The following is a 25,434-nucleotide window of genomic DNA, read 5'->3' as shown; positions in this document are numbered from 1 at the left end:
CCTATTCCCCGCGGGACGGGGTCCCCCCAGAGAGCCTCAATCAGTTTTCTTTTTCTTTCTTCTTTGGAGGCTCACATTCTCCAAGCATATCTTTTGGACAAGCATAACTTAAGTGTCCACTTTCCCCGCATTTGTAAAGCTTCGATTTATCAAAGTAGTTTTGGCTTCGAATGAGTTCAGCTGCTCTCCCATTGTCAATAGCAATGTTTGCCTTTATCACTCCACAAACAACTGTTTGTTGTTTATGGCTCTGGTGCAGTTTTGTGCAGAGTCTTTATTCAAAAATAGTACAAATGCAACCCCTGTACTCTTCCTCATATCTTCGTCTTTCATGATAGTAACCTTTACAACTTTGTTGAACTTGGAAAATATCCAGTATAAGTCATTGTTTGTCGAGGAGAAGGGCAAGTTGGACACATACACTGTGTCTTCCTTGGAGCCAAGCCATGTGATAGTTAATTTTATACACTAACTCCAATTGTGTGATGACAGCCTAAATGTCACTGTGAAGGGATTTTAAAGATGAGATTAATATTTAAATCAGTGGACTTTCAGTGAAGCCGATTACCATCCTTAATGTGCCTGGGCCTCACAATCAGTCTTTAAGAGGAAAAATTCTGAGTTCTCTCAAAAAGGAAAGGATTCTGTTTCCAGATTCTCTTTTGTCTCAGGACTCAAACACTGGTTGACTCATGGTGGAAATTTGAGCCTCCTGGCCTGCTTTTCAGATTCACACTTAAACCTCAGTAGTCCTGTGAGCCAACTCTTTACAACCTTTCTGTTTATTCTTTTATGCACGTATGTATTCCTATATTTTAACAGAGCAGCTCACACACTTGCAGGAGTTTTCAAGTGTGAAATCTGTGGAGACAGCTGACTTGAAATTCAAGGAAAAGTGGATTTTTGCATTCGTGAGTCTGAATTCCATAGGACAGGCAGTAAACACAAACAAAATGATTTTAGCAGCTTTAAGATAGAATTCTTTCTATTCCAGAGGAAAAACATTCCTTTAGCCACCCACACGGTGATGGGTAACTTACCTTAGTTAAAGTCAATTGATTATAAATGTAAATTAAACCCACAAATATCTTCCCAGAAACATCTGCATTAGCAAAAAAGAAAGAAAGAAAGAAAGAAAGAAAAACTCCATTTACTAAATATTTGTCATACTGAAAATGAAAGGCTTTTCTCATTACAGAAGGGAGGTCATGTAATAAATGTACTACTACATGGAAATGAGGAGAGTTGGGCAGATCCAGAGTTGCAGCCCCTGACATTCGCTCCTCCGGAGAAGCAGCAGCTGGATACCATGAGTGGCAGTCATCCGCTTCCCCAGCAAGACCCCTTAGTTTCTCAGTGTAGTAGTCACGGTTATCCAGAGAAATCTGACCAGCTATCCTATTGATTCGGTTTCTTTGAATAACCTTAACACAGCACTGTCGACTCTTTCTGCAGGATGCTTTGATATGTTACTAGATTGATAGAGTTAATTGAAAGTCTCTATATGATAATTTTCAGGTAAGTGCTATCTCATGAAGTGACTTAGTTGACCATTTTATCTCTTCTTAATGGGCCATTTTGTTTTATTCTCACCTTTTCTGGTGCCTCACAATTTCTGACTTCATGTCTCCTAATTTCTGCATTGTGGTAGAAGAACAGGAGAGCCTTTCTAAAGACAGGTGGAGGATTCATTCCCAGAAATCGGCCCAGCTCTTCTGTGTAAGACAGTTGCTGCGTGGGGCCACATCAACAGGGTCAGCAGTTAGCTGAGTTTGGGTTTTGCCATTGTTCTGGTGATCTTCTGTGTGCCTGTGCTCTGGAAAACCTCACTGCCATTTCCCAAGCTTTTGGTAAGGGTAGGATTTCTCCCAGAATCCTGCCCCACATTTAACTGTCTCCAGTCCCCATGCAACTGTGCCACAGGAACAGGCATGACACGAATGGTTAATGCTATTGTGTGTTATCCAGTGAGAGCCTCACGGTGTGTAGGTTGGTTCTCAGTCTTCCTACTCCACTCACAAGTACAGGGAAGCTCTTGTGCTTGAGACTTTGTCAGCACTCCTCCCCTCTTTGTGTCTTTGCATCAATGGCCCTTAGTTCCCTGCTCGTGACCAGCGGGCTGATGGCTTTTTTCATGTGTCACTGTAGGGTTCTTAGGGTGGGAAGGATATTCTCCTTTGGCTTATATTACACTGGAGTGGAGCTATCACAAACAAAACTAAACAAATGATTTTCAACTTATTGCCATGTATGGCCTTCTAGAAATTCTCAAATTTAAGGAATAATGACATGGGATATGAAGGAAATACAAATAGACAATTAAAATCCCTCTCAAATGGCAACCAATTAACTAGTTAGTTAAAATACTAATTCACTTACTTTGATGATGCACTGTAATTCCAGACCTGTAAGACATTGTGATATAACTTCATTTTCAGAATGTTGTAGAATTCTGTGGTAAACCTGCTCAAAATTTTCCTCTTGTTCAATGTAATGAGTTTCTATAGGAAAGGTAAATATGTACACAATTGTAATAGAGCATATTCTGTGAAACAAAAACTCAGCATGATTCTAGAACCAAAACAATGGTGTTTTATCAAATACAAGATTCCGGGTTCCTATTTTTGACAGTTTATTTACTTTGTTTTGATTTCAACATTTTATGAATGGTATCTTCTAAACCAACCTGTAATTATCTATGTTCCTTCTTTTGTCCAAAATGCACAGTTTTGCAGTGTTACTTAAAAAGCTCTAAAATAGAGCTAGTGGGAATTACTTTTTGAAGGGATTGATTGAATGGTGCCTTATAAGTTATAGACATTTTTAGTACATTTTCAATTCTTCCTTATTCAAGTTTGATTACTAATCCATAAAGACTTCTGAACTTTTACTCTTGGGTTTATGTTGTTTCTGTTGCTTTTCTCTTTTGGACACTAAGTTATATTTCAATAGAAGAATTTGAGAAAAAGAAAAATGAGTAAACCAGCATTGCTATTTCCAAACATTTCTTAGTATATATTCCTGGGAAGACCTTTTAAATTAAACTTGTATTTAGTTTATGGAAAATAACAAACAAATGTCAAGTATTTTTACGTTTATCTATGGGTTCTTTTCTGTGAGTATAGTCTCATGTTTTGTCATTAATGTAGAAACTTTACAGTAGTAGAAAGCTTATAATATAAGATGATAGCTTTCTTTAGAAGACTCAATACACAGGATTATGTCTTAATCGTAGCACAATTTAATAAGAATTAAACTGAACTTGAAGTGTGAATACCTGGGCCTGACGTTTTCTGTAAGCATCACCAAGAAATTTATTTTCATGGGATTCCCTATATTCTTTATTTGTAAAATTTTATAAATACTCTGTGTATACACTTCAGAGAAACTGAAATAACCAAATGAACTAATGCGTTTGTACATGATGCAGTTAAACTCCAAGGTGCTTTATTATGTTAAATTAAATATGTAAGGCACAGAAAGACAAACACTGCATGTTCTCACTTCTATGTCAAAGTTAAATAAATTGGTCTCATGAAGTATAGAGAAGAACAGTGGTCACCAGGGTCAGAAGAAGGAAAGGCAGAGGAGGAGATAAACAGATTTGTTATTGAACACAAAAACACAGGTAGATAAGTGCTAGTATTCTATAAAACATGGGGGTGGCTATAGTTAATGATAAGTTACTGTATTTTTTAAATATCTAGAAGAAAAGATTGTGAATTGTTCTCAATCAAGAGATGCTAGTGTTTGAGGTGGTGATACCCACTAATTACCCTGACCTGCTCATTGTATGTTGTCTACGTGTAGTGAAATAGCATGTGGCACTCCACAAAAATGTAAAATTATTTTGTGTCATTTAAAAATGTAAAATAAAATGAATGTCCTTGTTATGGCTGGCTCGTGTTTACTGTATACTTTTGAAGACCCTGCCATGCAAAACCCAGAGGACTTAAAGAGAAGTGTATTGTGAATTTAATACAACTGCATGGTATGATTCACTTTAGTGATTGGCCCTTATTCATTACTACCTTATGTTACTTTATTTAAAAGTTTCAATCTTTCAGGTATCAATTTTTTTCCACTTGCAGTTGGAAAAAGAAGCCATTTTTAAATTATATCTTGCAGGCAATAAATATCTTCATTCTACTTGTATTGGCTTATAGATTTAGAAATGAAGAAGCTTTTCTAAGAAATGGAGACATTACATTTTTTGAGACATTAAAATTTGATTTACCAATATTCTGTCTTTTAAATTTTTCAATCCACACAACAATTTCCAAGTGAATATAGACTCTTCCAATTATAATATCATCCTCTGAAAGCTTCTTATATATCAAACATCCCTCTAATGGACACACAACATCCTCATTCTTTTAAAAATATAGACAGATGGCCAGGGGGGATTTAGCTCAGTGGTGCCTCTCCTGCCTCACAAGTGCAAGGTCCTGGGTTCGATCCCTGATACCAATAAATAAATAAATAAATCTGCACAGAGGGTCATATCATTAGGAGTAGGAAAATTTATTTTGTTAAAATAAAAAATTTCCCCGGGAATTTGTTCATAAGTCAAAATAAATTTGAAGATATTTGATACCCCCAATGCTTGTACTTACTTTGAACAATAACGAAATGAAAATAAAATACTGTGACAATTATATAAATATACCTACAGATGTTTATTTGTCTGTTAAAGTAGTCTTCCAAAATTTGATGAAAAATCCTTCCGTGAGGCTTTGGTGAATATATCACTTGGGATTAGCATTTCTCTATAACTTGAAGTTATTTGCTTTGAAACTTTTCTGATATTCCAATGAAATAATGAGCCACTGATTCTGATCTTCAGTTCTCCCTCTTTATCTGGTGGTCATTTAAAATCTGATAGATACAGATTTTCCTGAAAGGCCTAGTCTGCAATGAGTAAAGGCCAATACTTAATGTGATTAGGAGGGTGTAGCTGTTTCTTGTGCTTGCATAAATCCTGTAACTAGCTTCATAACACTTGATATTTAGAGCAATGGAGAAAATGGTAAGTTTAGCATGGACATCCATCATTACAGCCTTCACGTACTTACCCTGTGGGGAATCCTCCCAGCATTTCCACGGTTACATCTGGGTTCCAACCCAATCATTGCTCCTTGGGGACTGCTGATAAATAAAATGTGTTCTGCTTAGTACACTTTTGAAAGGGGGTAAAATGTGATTTCAGAATCAGAAAGGTGTTGAGCATCTACAGCTCTCAAGTCTGCTCTCTCACTAAGGAGGACGACCCATTCTTTCTATGCTGCAATTGTGTGTCTACTGGGAAATAAGAACATATGTGCTTCCAAATGTCTCACATTTTGGAGATAATAAAAAATATTCTGCATAAATTACCTAGATATTTTCTGCCTTTTTAAAACAATTTCCTTACTGTGCTACCCAGAAACCCTCAAATTATCTTTTTGTTGTATATTTTTGGAATCTAGAAGAAAGAAAACTTAGAACCCTAATGGATAATTTCTACTTAGCTTCAATTTTTATCATTGGAGCTTTACAAGGCCTGGTTTTATCATGTTCTTTTGGAACGCAGGATCTCAGATGTTTCTAAAAGATATACAACAGTTAGGTTCAATGTTAACCTAATGGGGAAATTTGATTTAGTTTTCATCCAATTCAGTTTGAGACCAGAATCATGGAGAGATTGACTGTGAACCAAGGCACCACTGTAGTAATGGCTAATCATGTCTCTTTCAGTACTGCAAAGTTTTTAACTAGTTATAATATTATTAAATATAATTTAAATGCAGCTTTTGTGCTCTCATCTCTCTGTAGACATGGAAGATTTTTCTTGTCATGGAATATTCTCTTTAATCTGAATATTTACTTAATTTTCAGCATATTGTCCACATTCATTTACAATTTAGTTCAGCCTTATTATGAAAGACATAAGCAAGGAATGATTTAAATTCAGAATCAAACATTTTCAGGTAATTATTTAGCTATTATGTGCTTCAGTTTCCTTATATGATATGCAATAATTAAAGAAAATGTCACATAAAACAGACAGCCCTTGTCCTGTATTATACAGGAAAAGTATCACAGATATGTATGTGTAAACTAAAAATGGTGATACATCAGTGACAAGGATTGTAGAAGTGATGCTTGTGTGTACTCCAAAGGATTGTCTGAGTCATTGTCAATAGACTGGAGAGTTGTTGGAAAAATGAAGTTATCTATTTGAAGATCTTCATAATATAGCCACAATTCTTTATTAGACATTTGGTTTGGCAAATATAAATAAAGTATTTGTATCTCTTCATGATAAATTAATTTAAATCTCACTGAAAAAGAAAAATCAAATTTCATTTGAACTATGTCAGCTAAATAGTTTTTAAACTATTATAGCACAGGTAATGGAAAGAAATGAACTGTGGATGAATAGATTCAGTTGTTTATGCAGAGATGAAAAAATTAAATGACATTTGAGAATGCATTTTTTCTTTTAAAAAGCTATTGTTTACCTTATCTCTGAATGATGAAAAAACAAACCACATTATTTTCTGTGCATACTTCACATTTCTTTTTTAATTTTTCATGATCATGAACACAGAAAATTTGGTTAAGCAATTTTGGAATGATAGATGTGATAAATATAATAAATAATATATTAAATTTTTTGCTGTGTATCAAACATTGTGGATAATGGCAATTTTATGTTTACTTATTGAAAATGTAGTTTTAAAGGACATACAAAAACATTGCAAATAAAATTTTGAGGAGCAGGATCTATGCAAATTCTTGGCACCCTTTCAAGCTACATCCTTTGCACACATGTATTAATTCATCTTCTCAGTGAATCCTGTGGAATGTTCTACACAATGCTCTAGGCAAACTCTGAGTTGAGAAACTAAGAAGGAACCCAGATTTCACAGATTTTGTAGATCATAACTGTGAAAATGACTCTGTAAGAAATACAACCATACCTATATGTTTAAAATGATTTAGATGGGAATTAATTGTAATTAATTTGTCCAAAAAATGGCATTAAGACAAGTTTTAAGTCACTGTCCCATTATTTACTTAACACATGTAGTAGAAGTGATGATTACATAGAATGCTGGGAATCTATTTTGTAGTCTCTCCTCTCCAGATGCCTTCCACCCCAAGAATGATCTTCTTAGTCTTCAGGATTACTCTGACCTAATAATTTCAAACAGCCACTGAGGTAATATTCCATCCCTCTGAAAAGATTTTTCTTTGAAATTAAAATTTTTTCTTCATTTCTACTAAATTTATACTATCACAAACAATACTGTCAAGCAGGTCATAATTCAACATCTCAACTCCATGTCAGAAATGATAGCATCTAACAGATAGTAACTGGTCTAAGGCTGTGTTGACTTTTTCCTGATTTGCACTCTCTCCAGGGATCTAGAGCCAAAGAGAATGCCTAATCCAAGCTCCATATCATTAGCAATGAATCTCATTTTCCCAGAAGGAACATTTCCCAGTCACCAGACATGGAGCTGGCCATCTTCCCTAAAAGTCAGGCAGAATTAACATAGAAAAAGCAATTTTCATCCATTCCCTTCACCCAATTCTCCCTCTAGTGCATTGTTTGAGCTCACTGTTTTCCCAGCCAGGGCTACTATACACGGGAGTAAAGAGAGTGGCTCACACAAGTGCCTTACTGTGTAAAGCCAAGGCCTTAGAGTTATCCTTCCTCAATGCCCAAGGCCATGGCTTTACTTCTGCACTTGGTCATTGAGATTTCTACTCACTTACAACTTCTGTCATCCAACATGCAATATCACTTCTTCCCAGTGCTGCCATCCAGAGTATTCTGTATTCCTTGGTTCTGTGGCCATTGTTCTACCTAAACTCTTGCTATCTTCCTGCATCAATTGGGTCCAGGTAGATGACCAATCACAAGCCTAACTCCTTGGTGTCCTCCTCCTCACCAGTTCCCTCCAACTGCCTCCACATCAGACACTGCCAGCATTGTTGCCTTGTACTTGTTAACTACAGTGGGTACCCTGCTCAGATTGCTATGACAAACATCCCACCCCCTCATCATACCCACCTACACTTCAGACTCCCAATTTCATTATTTTTACTCATTTCTTTGCCTACTTTCTTAATTTCTTCCTTGTCAAGCATATACCAGGCTCTGTGAGTGTGTGTGTGTGTGTTTGTGTGTGTCTCCAACTTCTGAATTAGATATTACTCTTCATATTTTTACTACTTGCCTAGTAGTGCCCTTGATTAGTAGCTTACTTCATTTTCCTAATAACCACAAGGGGCTTGGGTTGACAGGGACTACTTTATTTCCACTAACACCCACAAGGAAAGAGAGGCTAAAGAAGAATTTACACTAAAAAATAAGCATACAGCCTGTGAGCTGTGAAGTTAATGAGACTTAGACATTTACTTACATTCATACCAACAAGATAATCTTTGCCTTGTAGCAGTGGAAAGTCTCTTATCTAAAAATATTTTTTTTTATAAAACTTGGATCCCTTTACCTTTTGCTATACTTTTCTATTGCATTAATTACTTATTGTTGTAAATTAGCATAATACTGAGTAAATGAAATCAACAAAAATGCATTATCTCAGTTTCTAAGAGCCAGAAATCCAGAGCCTTCTTGGGTGGTTGGTCTGGGCTCTGGATCTCTCATGAAGTTACAAGACTGTGATCCAGCTGAATGAGGACCTACTTCCAAGCTCACTCATTCAGATCCCTGCAGGTTGTGGGCACAGACCTCAGTTCCTTGCCACAGGGCCTCTGCACAGAATCCCTGTGCTTCATCAGGGATGGCAAGTGCCCCATCCAGAGTGAGTACAAGAAAGATCAGTGAAACATAGTGTTTTTAGTCACCTAATCTCAGTGGTGACATAACATAACTTTTGTCAACTATTTATAATGTAAACCAACTTGTGTGAAACAGGCAACTACAACCAGTATGAATATCAGAGGTAGAAATCCTTGGAAATCGTATTGAAGATGGGCTACTAAACCGAAGGACTTCAATTTCCTGATCTTCCCCTGCCTGCTTTACATTTGAAATTCCTGTCTTTTATGGATCCTAATATATAGACCTATTTAATTTTTCCCACTGGGGGAAAAGAAACAACGATCACTTTCCATTATGGCATGATTTTAATCACGTGGCTCTGATGAGATTGAGATTGGCAAGGTCATGAGGGCCAACTTTATGTTTGGTCTTAGAGGCAACATTCAATCACCAGATCTTAATTCATGGCTTAGAAGCATTTCATATGGGGAACCTCCTTCTCCTTTTTGCAAACATTTTCCTGTGCACCATCACTCTGGTTTCCAACAACCCTCTTACACACTGTTTCTTGGTGATTTTAAAGTTCTACTCTGGCCCTCACTTTGTCTCATACTTCACTCTTCTGTGATTCCACTTATTTTCATAACATCTAAATACTGATAATGTTATGAGGAACATTAAACCCATGATAAAAATTGAATCTAACTCTTAGATCTGCTTTCTATGAATAAAACTGTTGAAAACTGGTTAAGTTGAGAATTTGCTACTAGGTATTACTGGATAGATACCCAGCTATTCCCCTTACTGAGAGGTGTTCTTATGTGGTTAAAGAAATGTGGGAAAATTTTGATCCAGGGAAGATGAGACTGACTCTAATGTGTAAGTCTACTTCTATTGCTCATTTGAGCTTCTTGGTGTACATTTATTCTTTATAGATTTGGCTACTGCTGTTTGAGAACAGAGGCTACTCAGAGGAGCACAGTCACAGCTGGACTAAGACATAAATGGAGCATGATCAGCATCTTCTATAGAGGGGGATAAGTACATTAGCAGCATTATTTTGCATAAAGAACAAACCTGAACCTCAGCTATATGATTGCATGAGATGATGTTGGAATGGTGCAGAACTTTAGGGCAATCATAGGCAATTAAAAAATCTGATGGTGACTGGACCCAATATTGGTATCATAAGCCACGATAGGACAGATTTCTACACAAGCAAAGAAAGTTGCAGGCACTTACAGCTGTCGTTGAATTCCTACGTGATACCATTACTCAGCAACTGGGAGCACAGCCTACAATAAATTGCCAAAATTTAGCTATTAAAGACCTGTAGAATTAGGCAGTTTTCTTGTTTTTGTGTTTTGCTTTTTGGCAATTAGCCATTTTGTTTTCTTGTAAAAAGGATGTGTCACATAAGGAAACTGGTTTATGCCAGGTTGGCCTTCAGGAAGCTAATTAACTCTTTCAAGCCTTTGGTGTGTCATTTGCTGCAACTTAGTATTGTTCAGCTGTTTAATTTACTTACGTAGCATACTAAGTACATAAACCTGTTTTGACTCAGTGGAATTTTCACATTTCAGAATTTACCTCCTTTACAATCAAAGAACATCTCACACAATGAAAGAATACAGACCACTCGTGGTGAACCTATGGCATGTGTGCTGCTGTTTGTGTTACTGAAAGTTCTAAAAGGTTCCCCATCAATGAATAGACTGACCAATGCTATCCGGTGTTCACAGGAAATGCAGATCGTCATGATCAATGCCTGTTATTTGTATGTATCAATTTTACAAATGTTTAGACAGATATTTTGATAATATTTCTACAAGACAATGGTCGGAGACTGAGAAATGGAAACGATACCAAAGCCACATTTACTACTTAAATCATATTTTGTGTTCACACACAGCTAGCATATTGAACCAAAGATAGGGTTAGAGTTAGGCATTTACTGTGTCAAATTTTTAGTCTTAAAATAGGTTTTAAATAATGTAATTGCTGCTTAAAATAATAGTGCAGTTAGAATTAGAATTTGGTTAGTTAAGAAAAAATGTCACTCACAATATGAAATGATGGAAAATAAATATAAAAATGCAATAATTTTTATAATTGGAGTAAGGACAGTTTTTGATAAGATCTTTCTCTGAATATCAGTCAGTTTATTCGCTTTCTTGTATATCTCTGTGGCCTTTCCAACACAAGTCATTTTGGACCCTCCATAATTTTCATTTTTGTTTTAATTGGAGCAATGAATAAAGAGCATAAATACACTTGCACAGCATTTAGATGTTTCTTGGATTCTATATTATTTCTTCTGAATTTTCAGCAGTGCTTTGCCTAAAACTTTTGTCTCATGTTTTTAGCAACTCCCAGGTACTTAACTGTAAAAAGGATTTAACTTAGTTTCTATAAAACTTCTTTTGATGCCCATGTTTTATTGTTTCAGTGATATGTAAATTACCTAATTACAGTGCAAAGCTCAACTGATGAGCAGCTCAGTGGAAACACAACAGACACTTGGTAAGTAAAAACCTTGCCAGTGAGAGCAGAAGAATTCCAAGCTACCCTCAACAGTGGGCCAGCTGGAAATACCCAACGACGTAAGACACAGAGAGTGCACACACCCGGAGGGATGCACTATGCAGACCTGTGAAGAGCATCTCCAGTGTGACTTACCAATTGGAGTCAACATTTTGAGTTCTAGTTATTTCTTTATTTTAATGTAACACAAGTAACTATTAATAAAGAAAATATAAAAACTGTTCTATGAAAAAGTAATTTTTCATGACAAAATTAACTAGAGAATAACAGTGGCAAATACACTGTGTATTGTGGTCTTAAAAGAATATATTTTTATATAATTTGTAATCTCTCAACTCATTTCCTACTAATTCTACCCTTTTTTGCTTAAAATATTTTACTTCTTAAGAAAGTATCCCACACTCAGTATAATTTTGAACAATCTCTTTGCATTTCATAAAAGCAATTGTACATTTTGGTTCTTATTTACACTTCCAGTTTCTCACACCATGTGTAAATCTCATATTTACACATGTGTGTCTGATTTATTTTACTTAAGAATGTGGTCTCAAGGTGCATCCATTTACCTAGAAATCTCTCAAGCTTATCCTTCTTTATGGCCAAATAGTACTCCTTTTGCTCAGGAAAAGTATTACATTTTTATCATTAGAAAATAAGTCAAAAAATCCTTTGATCCATTTCTGCCTCACTTGTCATGTGGTTTTGCTTTTCATGACCATAAAATGGCTGTCATACCTCAAAATACTGCATCACCATTTCAAGAAGGAAGAAAAGGTAAGTAACAAAGAGAAAAGTGTAGTGGCTGTATTGGAAAAATAGCCTGTCCTGAGAAGTCACTTACAGTGATTGGGTTCCTTCTCAGATACCCCATCTGTCATATAGGCTGTCCTAGTTGGAACAAAGACCAACAATTAGTTATCTCACTGAGCTTGCTTATACCCAAAAGAAAGCAAAGGATTCTGTTGAGAAGAATTCTGTTGATAAGAAAGAAAGGGAGCTGATATACTTACAGGATAAGAGGAGTATCTTTATGCTTTCAGATCTCTGCTTAGTTCTACCCTGGGTAGAACTGCTGCTGTTGTTTCTTCCTATAGATTCTGGTATGTTTTCTTCAAGTGACTTTGCTTTCATTTTTGTGTTAATTTGATTAATCCTTTCTATATAAGTATTGTGTTGGGGTCTTTCTTCTACTTTTGCTCACTAACTTATTTCTAGTATCCAATAGATGGCTTACTACATAATAAGTGTTTGCTGTGTTTAGTGAAAGAACAAATGAATAAGTGATCACCATTCGACTAAAACTTTCCACAAAAGAAAAGTGCCCGCTGGGGCTGTGAATTAACTCCCTTGTAAACACCTTCAAAACTAGGGCATTTTCCCCTACAAAAGATTATTTATCTTGCTCATTGGAATCCGTTTCACTCTTTTATTTTTTAATTAAAGGGGAGAACAAATAGTCAATATCTTTGTCACAATGATTTCATTTTTCCTAAGAATTCCTGAATTAAATGCTTACATGTCACTTGTTTAGACAAAATGTTCACGTATCTTTTCTTCAGAAACCTTATTTTCACTGTTGCTCTTTTATTTAATTTTACATAATAATGCTAATTGGAGGGAAACCAGGACTCATGTCGTCCAATTCCCTTACTTCAGATATAGAGAAATTGAGATCCAAAGGGGTTTACTGTATTTTTAAAATGATGTATAACAAGTCTTGGCAGAGACATAATAGAGCTCTGATTTTGCTATTTATTTCCTTTTTTCTGCTCCACTATTTAAAGTCACATTTCTTTAGAGAAACCAGTAATATATAGCAATGAAAAAAGTCCTAATCACTGCATGCATTTAAAGCAATCGCCTGTGGCCCTTAGTTGTTCCATCTGTATTCGAACTGGCAAAAGAGAAATCTGTTTTCATGTTTATAAGTGGGAAATAGATATTTCAAGGTTGACTAATTAGAACCATTTTTATATTTAAAGTTCTTCATAATAATCTTTTTGTTTCATTTATCATCTATAGGATTTATTATATCCTTGCCAGTTTGTTAGTAAGAATTTACATATTTTTGAATTTCATAAAAATTTCATAAAATATTATGTTATTTTTCTAGGGTGATCATAACAAAATGTCATACTGCTGTCTGAATCAGCAGAAATGCATTTTTACACACAAGGCTGTAGATTAGAAGCTAAGATGTGTGCAGGGTTGGTTCCCCCTCAAGCTTTACTCCTGGGGTTGCAGATGGCCATGCATCTTCTCCTCACATCCTCCTCTGGTCTTTCGTCTGTGAACGTATGCTCCTGACATCCCTCTCTAATCTCTTATTCTTAGAAGGACACCAGTCAGGGGCCAGGGATTTAACTCAGTGGTGCCACCGCCTGCCTTGAAAGCACAAAGTCCTAAGTATGATCCCTGGTCCAAAAAAAGAAAAAAAAAAAAAAAAAAAAAAAAAAAGGAAAAACAGTTTGTTAGTAAGAATTTACATATTTTTGAATTTCATAAAAATTTCATAAAATATTATGTTATTTTTCTAGGGTGATCATAACAAAATGTCATACTGCTGTCTGAATCAGCAGAAATGCATTTTTACACACAAGGCTGTAGATTAGAAGCTAAGATGTGTGCAGGGTTGGTTCCCCCTCAAGCTTTACTCCTGGGGTTGCAGATGGCCATGCATCTTCTCCTCACATCCTCCTCTGGTCTTTCGTCTGTGAACGTATGCTCCTGACATCCCTCTCTAATCTCTTATTCTTAGAAGGACACCAGTCAGGGGCCAGGGATTTAACTCAGTGGTGCCACCGCCTGCCTTGAAAGCACAAAGTCCTAAGTATGATCCCTGGTCCAAAAAAAGAAAAAAAAAAAAAAAAAGAAAAACAATGGTAACTTTGGGCATTTAGCTCAGTGGTTCTGCCACCTGCCTTGCAAGCACAAAGACCTGAGTTCGATCCCTGGTACCACAATCAATCAAACAAACAAAACAAAATAAAACAAAACCCCCCAAAAGGACACCAGTTAGATTAAATCAAGGTCCCCTTATTTTTAACTCGATCACCACTTCAAATAAACTATCTCCAAACAGAGTCACATTCTGAAGTACAGAGTATAAACTTGGGTTGGAGACACTTCAGTTCATTGCTAAAACCCAATTACTGTAAGTGGTCTGCAGAAAAATTCAGCCACTTAAAATAATATGACTATATTCTCTAGTGAAAAACTTTCAGGATGATCGTAAGGTTCCAAGTTCAGAACTCTAATTTAAGGCTGCTACTATTAATGAAAACCTGAAAAATCAATTACAGACTGAAATCCAACTATTGATTAGTTTTGACTTCCCAACTTTTTCTGAAGACACGGTGATACCCGAATGATATGCACTTTAGCTGTTCATGTGAAGAAAAGCTATTCCCTGAGGTTTTCAAACTCCACTCTTCCAGCTCTACGGTCTTAGAAAACTTTCTTAATCCCTCTGAGCTTCCCTATCTGTAGAATAGATCTAATAGCTGCCTCGTGAATTTCTAGGTGATTTTGATTAAGTGACAGGTGCATTACGACAGGCAAGTAACACATGGGTACCATCATTATTTTAATAATACCCTGTATTTCTATTTTGGTTATTGTAGTAATATATCACACTTTTACTGACAAAACCCATATTCTGAGAAGTTTTGGAATTTAAACATGTAATTTAGTTTGAGAATCCTAATTTAAATATTAATTTAATCCATTTTGCATTGTAGCCACTTTTGTGCCAAAAGATAGCTGGCCAGATAAGATATGCTAGGTGAATTTTACATTCGGCCAAAAGAACAAAGTGAAATTATAATTGTTTCCTATGAGCTGGACAGTGGAAGGGATGTCCTCCTTCGTTCCTGACCCTGTCTAGAAAGGTTTGTCTGTTGAGTCTGGCTTTATCCAAGCTCCCTCGGAAATGGCTAAGGGACTGAAAAATTGTCAGTGTGTTGCTTAATTACCTGCACCTGTCTGCAAGAGAACATTGTCTGTGGTAATTATGGATCTGGTGCAAACCATCATACATGGGGTTTTATTGTGCTTCAATTTCCCTTCATATCTCAATCTGGTCCCAGGGCTACCTTTTGGCTTATGAGCACCCCTATTCAACACAAAATAAATTGGTTCCACTCAAGAAGATTAGAAATGGTGGGAAATATAATTTCCTCTTATCCTTGGCAACAATATGCATTATTCTGAACCAGCAGAAAGCACATAAGAGAAAAAAGAAAATAGATTTCTTTCCTTCCACAAAGCTGAAGCCCTAATAGCGAACTGTCTTGACTCGGACTTCAAAAACCACACTGACACTTCTCTCAGAATCAGTTCTTCTGGGGCTTGAGAAACCAGATTGGAAGGGCATCTGCAGGAAGCCTTGCAGCTCCTCTCTTGGCAAAGAACTCTATGCTTCCAATTGCAGGAAGGAATAAGCAAGCTCAGAATCTCTTGGGCTGTGTGACAAAGGAGGACAGGGGCTGGTTCCAAGTAGGGCTGAAGCTTCTGCTTCTGAGCTTCCTCACGTTGCTCCATCTGCCTCTTCTGGGACCACCCATCTCCCACTGTGTGCAGCTGAGTTTCGAGCACTCCTGGAAGCATAATGACGGAGACAGAGCTATCCCCTCCCTTTATCAGTAGCGCTCCTATCCTGTAACTCTCCCAGGAACTGCGGCCAAGCATTCCTGCTTTCCTATTCCTGGCCTTTGTGCACAGAAAGACTTCGTCATGCTTCTCACCGATGCTTATCTTAGTTTCGAGGCAGTGTATATCTAATAGGAAGAGATATTTTTGTTATTTGGAAATGTCTTGTCCTTGGAAGGTCTGTCTATTGGAACATGTAACTATGCTTGTAGCCAGAGGAGGAGATCTCTACCCAGAGAAAGAGCCAGACTGCTGAGTCTAGATACTTAAAAAGACATTTGGAGGAGGAGAGCATCTGCAAACAATGATGAAAATGGGTTTGGAACTTCTCCTCTGATCAGGAAATAGGTGGACCATAAAACGTCTGATGCATGTTGCTGCCTGCAGCAGACCCACGTTCTGAAACCCAGTTATCCTGTTACTCCAGAAAACACCACTAGAGAAAGGACAAAAGCTGCAAAGACCCAGCACTGCCTAATCACTGCTTTTGGCTCAACCAGAAGTTATCCTATGTTCACTGCTGCAAAATGACTGGTGGTTTGCCTTTTATATGTCAAACCAGCAACTTTCTCCCCAATATTTACAAGTGCACATTACTCGTAAGATACATGGCTCTTCTTGGGTGTGTGGCTTAGTGCTTAGCATGCATGAGGCCCTGGGTTCAATCCCCAGGACCCTCCCAGAATACAAGCTGGCTTATGATATGTTTCATTTTCTATAGTTGTTTGTGGGCATCTGCAGAGCAGAGTCACATCTTACAATTCTTTGTACACACAGTATTTTCTGGCTCCTGAGGAATCTTGAAACATATCTTGTTAATATGGAAGGTGACATAAAGACATCATCAACAACAGAAGCTTCGTGCTGAAAAGAGTGTTTTTATATTTTATTATTTACTGTGTTTTTACTTTTGCTTTTCATTATCTAGTTTAGGGCCACATATTACAAATAAGAAAGCATTAAAGTGGTTAATTTCAAGGTCTGGGAGATGCATGAGGACTCCTGCTTATTCTAGTACAATAGAATAACAATAGAGACCGCATCAGAGAGCAACAAAACTCAGAGGAGCACATTCGTGGGTGCAAAACAGTTCTATGGCTCAGAGTCAGGGCCTTGTGTTGTGCTCCTGACTCAGCCACGTGTAGACCTGAGGGGCAAAGTGGCTGCAGGAGAGTCAGCTAGTGGTGGTGGTGACCACATATGTCACAAAATGAGTCCTTAGAAGTGGTTATTCCAGGTCTGGGAATTTGGCTCAGTGGTTCCGCTGCCTGCCTGCCTCGCAAGCACAAGGGCCCAAGTTTGATCTCCAGTACCAAAAAAAGAAAGAAAGAAAGAAAAGAAAAGAAGAGAAAGGAAAGAAAGAAAAGAAAGAAAGAAAGTGGTCATCCAACTAAGCTCAATTCCTGAGGAAATTGAGGATTCTAGTCAAGTTATAACTGATTAAAATGAATTTTATTTCATTTGTGTCTCCAGGGAAGACTGCAACAATATAACTATGCCCATCCTAACACATCCAGTGAACATTCAACTAATTATCTGATGCTTCTGGGTTGGGGAGAAGAGAACAGGGGAGTCATTCTGAAGGCTTGTCTTGATGGGAAATAATCCAAAATGCGTACTATATATAGGCTAATTTATAAAATTTTTAAATATCTTCAACCTTATTCTAAAAAACTGCAGTGGAAAATTCAGAATGGTTGACTGTTTACTAAACTGAAAAATATGATTACATGCACAGATCTGTTACATATGTACGTATTACCCTCCAAGTTACCTGTACCTCATTCCCAATGTTTCTTAGCAAGTTTTCCCTACATCAAAAGATTGTTAGCTATATCCAACTTCGCTGTAGATTTCTTGCTGGGGAGACTGTTTTTGAAACAGAATATACCTAATTTGTTCAAAGGATCCACGGTATTATGTGAAGACATCCATGCTATATCCTGGATTCTGTGGTTGATAATCATGTGAACCAGGCTGCTGGAGATATAACTGGCAGAAATAAAAAGCTTCCGACGGCCCCTGGAGAGGAAACTCATAGTATTTATAGATGTCCCTTCTGCATCACTTTCCTGTTTAAAAGTGTGCTTAAAATAGTAAGTATTGCATATAGTCATATCTATCTATCTATCTATACACACAAAAACATACATATAACATGTATGCAACTAGGTAATAGAGCTTAATGAAAAGAGAATGAGAAAATGTATTTGAAACAACTTGAATGAAATAGTTAAGTAATATAAAATAATACAATTTAAATAGAAATAATTCATATGTCTTTTCAGTGGAGACTAACAAACCACAACCAGGTGTCGCAACTGGCTGCATCCTTCAGACTAAAGATCACATCAAGAAGTGCCTCTGGGGACCTTGTGAATCCTCGTTGCAACCATCTACATCTTTAAAATGAGCAGTGCCTACGTAGGTTCTGCTAATCCACCTGAGCTCTCATTTTCCCCTGGATTTTCCACCATCTTTCAGCAGCCACACACAACACTTTCCTTGGAAGCGCTGTCACACGTAGCTCTCTGAATAGTGTTACCTGAGCATCATGTTGAGTATTTTCTCACTTACAGATTCAGAACATTTGCATGTAGCAACAACCCTTAAGTCTTTTCCAAAGGCGGCTGTCAACCATGATACACCCAAGTCAAAATGAAGGAAGTAGATAGAGTGGACTCTAATTCTCTTACTGCAACTTTCACACTAGAAACTCATTGTGTCAAAATATATTAATGATTAATTCGTCTTTTGTTCCTGATTAGCAGGAAGGTGTTTTCAAATTTCTATGATCGTGACCACTTGACCTGTTTTCAAATGTTCATCTTTATGGAAATTTGATCACTCATAGAAATATAATAATGTAGAAACTAGTTTGCTACATGCTGTAGTCTCTTGAAGAGGTAAAGGAAACAAATACATTACTGAGGTCAGGGATATTAGGAGAAACCCATGCAACATTTTATTATCTTTAAGAAATATAGTCACACACCACTGCATGGCGATGCAGATAAGTTTGACTTTTTAAAGGAATAATTCTGAAGAAATATTGCATTACAAATGCAAACAGATTGCAAAAGCTGAGGTTGCTCACTATGTATTTATAATATTAGATTAAAGGTCTGCATTCAGAGTAATAAAATTCAAGTTGCTAAGAAGAGAATGAAAAATTATATACCATTTTATTTGTTTATTATTCAAACAAGTTAGTGATTTATATCACTTTCAGTGAAGTAGGAGTAATAAAAAAAAATCTTCCTAAGGACAGGCAACATGGGATATGGACTTGGAGCATGAAAACATGGAAATGAAATGCTTGCCCAAAAGACGAAGCTGTACAAGAGGTGCTCTCACTTAGGGAAGAAAAGGTGAGAAATTATGCCGCGAGTGTACATATCAGAGACAGATTCTGGAAGAATAAAGAGGCAGGGTAAGGAAAGAGAAAAGGGAAAGTGTGTGCTTCGGAGAGACAAGTAAAAACTAGAAATACATACCACACAAGTAGAGTTCTCATCATAGGTGAAAGCCGTGCACCCAAAAGGTAGGTAGGTTTGCTGTCGCAGGAGGAAACCTGGAAAGCCCCACAGCGGGGTCACCATCCTCTCTCGTAGAAGATTCAGGCAGCACATCTCTGTGTCCACCATGTATTACGCCTGCATCCCTTCCTCTCTTCTTTTCCTTCTTCCTTTCCTTCTCCTCAACGTCATACCAAAAGAACCTTCTGGTTTCAATATTCTCCAATAAAATGCCTGTGCTGAGAAATTTGATCTCAGTGAACATATCAGAACCAGAACTAGGTTCAAAAATTGATCTTTTCTAACCACATAGAGGGGAAAAAAACATAAGAATTATTCATTTTGGAGACGGTGTAATCCCGGCACTTGGGAGGCTGAGGCAGGAGGTTTTTTGAGAGTTCAAGGTCAGCCTGAAGTATGCTTCAAAATTATAAAAAAAGAATCAATCATTCATTCTGATGAGTGACACTGTCTTGACTATAGTATATGCAGTTATCATTGATAGCATTAGTTATTAATCTTATACAACCACGTAATTTGAAATTTACTTAAGTTAATAGTTAATTCACATCATATGAATATTAATAAAATTAATTATAGATAAAATTAGTGCTGGGCTAGAATCTTTGTCATGTGTTTAATCTTTATAAAACCATTGATAAAATTGAAATTATTTAAAATATTTGTTCTCATTTACATGAAGGGAGCAGAGAGAGAAGGCAGCTAAAACTGTTCAAGAAGCATATGCACCACAAAGTTTGATAATAATTTTTAAAATTTAAAAACATTTAAATTATGAATTTCTTAAGTTATTTAAGTGCATTAAGTGTTAGGAATATAGAAAATTAAGGCATTAATGTCCTATGCTTTTCTAACCTTCCCTTCCTCACACCTCTAACACCTCCCCTAGTCCATGGTTGCAATGTTTACTCTCAAATTAATTTAAGTTTCCACACCTGAGAACATCTGATACTTGTCTTTCTGTGTGCAGTTTATTTCACTTGGCTTATTGTCCTCTGGTTCTACCCATTTTGCTTCAAGTAAAAGGAATTCAGGTTTGGTTACAGCTGAATAATATTCCAGTGCATGTAGATACTACATTTTATTTAGTCTTCATTCTTGACAGGGACCTAGGCTGACTGCATATCTTAGCTATTGTGAAAAGTCCTGCAGTAAACATGGGCATAATGTGCTGTATTTTACAAGAGAAAATTCTTTAAGTATATAGAGTGTTTTCTGGATAGTGATTAGTTAAAATTTCTTAATTAGCCCCCCCTTTTTTTTTGCTATCTCGTCACGTGATTCAGCCTTGACATGGTCCCCTTTAAATTGATTTTTTTTTCTTCCCTGTACTGGGCATTGAACCCAACGGTCCTCTCAAAGTGCTACATCCCTGGCAATTTTTCACCTTTAATTTTGAGACAAGATTTTAGAAAGTTGCAAAGGCAGGACTTGAACTTAGAATCTTCCCACCTCCTACTTTCAGAATGCTGAGATTACAACTATGTGCTGTCACACCTGGCTTGAACAGATCCTTCATGTGAACAGGAAGAAAGAAGATGAACAGAGAGAAAAATTTTAAAGAGGAAAAAAATTAAATAAAATCTATTCAATATTTTTTATCTACTCAAAGAAGGCTTCCTAAATTAATTCTCCACAGAAATGAACAGAGAATCAAGTTCCCTTACACAGTTGCTAGCAAAACCATCCTCTTTGCTTTGGGAAAGCTCTAGGGTAGGAACTGCTTCATTTGAGTTACTTGGAAAAGTGATTATGTCACAGATATAGCAAACCATTAAAAGAATAAATGTTTGCACTCTAATGTTATTTGCATCCAAATGAACTTGCTCGTGTGGATCAGTGTGCATGCCCCAGTTTCTTGGCTACTTAACAAGACTCATTTGAGAGCTATAATTAAGCATGAATATATGTCTGATGATATCATACATACCTTTGTCACAACATCATACTTTATGAAGTAGTAGAGGGATTGTGGTTTTCATTCACTTGTGCAATTCATCGAGAATGCTGTATTCTTTTTTAATGTTTTGATATTTCTACACGAGTACACTAGGCACAACATGACTTCTGAAATGAATTCTACCCTTTTCAAAGTACTAAAGATTCTCCTGAGGAATGCATTTGAATATGACAGTCACCAAAAAAAAAAAAAAGTGAAATAAAAGACAATATAAGTCATTGCATTTTACCATTACATCTCAGTACTTAGGAATGACCAGACTGCTGAAATGAATTTAATTGAACCACAGCCTTGCTGCCTCATCTGCCCAGAAACAGCCATGGTATGCAGTAGCATGCCAAGGGAATTAATAACTGATGGATGATCCGACCAGCTCAGAGTGGTGGTAATCATTTACTACTTAAGCCACCACATTTTGGCTTATAAAAAGCCTCTGGTGCCAAATCTGTAATTGCTTTACTTAACAGTGATGACATGTGTATCTGTTCCACAAGATCCCATACTGATGCTTCTGTTGTTGGCTAAAAACCACCCAGCACTTGAGAAAATAACCTCATTACTGCATCTGTTTTCTGCAGGATGGGCCTTTTAATTCCTCTTTTCTTTTTGAAAGTTGAAAGAAATTTACATGTTAGACTTTTATAAGTATAAAAGTGCATGTGGAAGGAGACTTTATTTGATCAACTTCACAATCACTTAAATAGAACTTTTAAAAATTGCTTAAGGGGATTTACCTCAGTGGTGCCACTGCCTGCCTTGCAAATGCAAGGTCCATGTTAGATCCCTGATACAAAGAAAAACAAAAACAAAAACAACAAGCAAACAAATTTGCTTCAATCAGGCTGCATATGGCATTTAGTGATAGAGCATGTGCTTAGCATGTGGAAGGTCCTGGTTTCAATCTCAACATTGAAAAAAAAAAAGGAAAAAAATAAAGTTTATATCTCCACACAATAATCTTAGATCTTAGATACTGACCTTGAATGATAATCTTCCTACATGGAATTAATGAATGTATGTGTATGTTGCTGTGACCTGGTATTAGTGTTGATGAAAACTAGGGCCAGATTTCTCTGAGTAACTACACCATTTGGACCAATAACAAGACCCAATTCAGGTCACTAGTGTAACAAACAGCATTAAAAAATAGTGAGGCTGTGGTGTGCTGAGTGAAAATACTCCCCAGTAGAATTCAAATGTCTAAATTACAAATAGAAAGTGATGTAGGTTATTGAGGGAATAAATCCAAATGCATGGATCTCAAATGGAAGGATCCACTGTAAAAAAGAGAGACATCTACGTAAATTTACCTAAAAAGTATGACAAAATGCTCTCCCAACTAAGGAAAGGCTTCATTCTAAAAAGTTTTCTTTTTTTTAATGTAAGTCATTTTCTTGGAACATAATAGAAATTAATAACATAACCCCCAGTTGTTCTTTTTTGTAATATACATATATTTTTTTCATTTTAAAATCAGTATTTATATTTTACTTGAAGGTGAGTTGCCTTCTTAACAATGGGTTGTACGTTTTTATGTCTGACAAAGACTATCTCTGCCTTTTAATAGAGATGCTTTGGCCATTTATATTTAATTTAAAAGTCAATGGAATTAGATTCAATATAATATTTACTATTTAAAAATTATTCTCATCTGGTTATGATCTGTTGTATCTTATCTGTTCTATATTCTTGGCCTTTTCTGCAAATAATTATTTCCTTACAATTAATTTACCCTCATTATTAGATAAATGCTATGTTTATATCTGCATGTTTGCTCTAAGGTTTCAATATGCACCTTTAATGTATCAAAATCTACCTTCAAATGATATTACAACACATGACATAATACAAGAATGAAAACTAGGGTACTTTTTTTCCCCTTTCACATTCCTTGTGGTACCACTGTTTTAATGTATTTTAAATCTGCATATATAACATGTTTCTGCTTTTAAGTAACCACATTTCAAAGTAGTAAATATAAGACATATATTGTTAACCAAACATTTATCATTTCTGTAGTTTCATTCCTTGTATTGGGTACATCTCTGTCTGTACCATTTTTTTCACATGGTAGAAATCGTCTCAAGATTTGTTGTAGTATAGATCTCCTAATGATTTTCTTAGCTATTTCTGTGTGCAAGTTATTATTTCACATCTACTTGTAAAGGATATTTTCCATGGCTATAGACTTCTGGGTTAACAATGGTTTTCAATTTTGATTTTTCCCCCTGAGGAGTTAAAAGTGGTCATTTCTTTATTTTATTGTTTCATTACTTCCATAGTGCCTGATAAGAAGTCTGGTGTCTTTCTGATCTTTGTTTCTTTATGGTAATTGGTACTTTTTCTTTATCACTGGTTTTCAGATTTTGATTAGAATATCTCTTGGTAAGGTTTTATTTAAATATATTTTAAGAGCTCTTTTGGCTGCTTTGATTTATTGATTTATAATTTCCATACAATTTGGGAAATTGTATTTATTCAATTTTTTTGTCCTCTCTTTGTTCCATTCCTTCTCACTAAAATAACAATATCATGAAAATTACACTCATCTCCCAAGCCATTGATTGTGTTAACTAACCTCCTCCTCTTCCTCCTTTTCTTTCAACTCACAATTGAACTCAGTACCTCACACATTCGACACAAGCACACCCCCAGGAGTTATATCACAGGATGTTTCTGTTTTGAGACTGGTTCACACTAAGTTATCCATGCTGGCCTTACACTTGTGCCGTTGCTGCCTAGAATTACAGGCATGTGATACTTTAGCTGGTTATCTGCTCTTCCATTTTGAAATTTCTATGAATTCATTGTTTTTCTGCTGAAATTCATAATCTGCTGTTGGTCCTGTTTAATGTACTTTTTATTTCAGATATCATATTTTTAATGGACTACATGAAATTTTAAAAATAGCTTCTACTTATGTACCTATAATGATTGTGTTGTTCTGTAACTTCTGTGTCTACAGTGCATATTTATAATTGCCATAATGTTATCTTTGTCTTCTCATTTCTACATCTCCATTATTTCTAGTTGTACTTCTAGAGATTGATCTTTCTCCTGCTATGAATTCACCTATTCCTATTTCATTGAATGCCACTTGACTTTCATTTAGATATCACAGGTTATGAATTTTACAAACCTGAAAGCTTGATTTTACCATGTCCCTTGCATAAAGTTACATTACTTGGGATCTGTGGAACTCTTTAATATATTTCTATTAAAATTTGTTAGTGTGCTTCAGGGTAGCTTTTTGTCTGGGTCTACTTTAGTTTTAAAACTAAAGTATAAATAGATGATGACACAATGCCTCCTGTGTTTGTTTCTTCAGATAAATACCAAATATTCACACGTCTCTATGAGTACTGGGAAATTTTCAGCATACTGATTTCCTGTGGTTATTTCCCTACTCTTGGAAATAGAAAATAGGAATTATGATTATTTTTGTTTATGCTGTGTTTGCTAGACAGCATGAGTTGACGGAATTCCTCTGGGAAGCATCTTCAGAAATTTTTGGTGCAATTATTTTTTCCTTTCTGGGATTTTTTTCATACAAATTATATTCACCAAGATTTCCCCAAATTCTCATATCTCTCCATCCTCAATTTGGCAAGAGTGCTGACATCTTGTATTGCAACCTGTCACTTGTAATACAGCAATTTAGTTTGGAAATCATAAGTCTCTCCTGTATTTTATCCTCAAGGAAAAAAAAAATCCTGCAATATCTGCTATCTAACATTTGAAAATAGTTGTTTAATTGATTTTAATAGTTTATTGATTTTCTATGCATTTAAGATGGGAATAAGATAGAACAGTTTGTTTCTTTATCCCAGTTAAATCTATAATTCTCAAAAATATTTCAATATCGGACTGGGGATTTAGCTCAGTGGTTCGGTGGCCTGCCTTGCAAGAGCAAGGACCAGAGTTCAATCCTCGGCACCAAAAAAAAAAAAAAAAAAAAAAAA

The 25,434-nt window shown here is 36.1% G+C and overlaps 1 pseudogene; it reads right to left on the bottom strand.

Moving 5' to 3' along the window:
- Positions 1 to 19,620, bottom strand: part of LOC109117981 — a 26,944-nt pseudogene extending 7,324 nt beyond the window's left edge.
- Positions 19,621 to 25,434: the final 5,814 nt, after the last annotated feature.

The sequence above is a fragment of the Fukomys damarensis genome, unplaced genomic scaffold (genome assembly GCF_012274545.1).
Source record: "Fukomys damarensis isolate Sample0158 unplaced genomic scaffold, DMR_v1.0_HiC HiC_scaffold_10, whole genome shotgun sequence".
NCBI classification, from domain to species: domain Eukaryota; kingdom Metazoa; phylum Chordata; class Mammalia; order Rodentia; family Bathyergidae; genus Fukomys; species Fukomys damarensis.
Note: the sequence above shows the minus strand (reverse complement) of the source record. Positions and strands in the feature narration are given on the sequence as shown.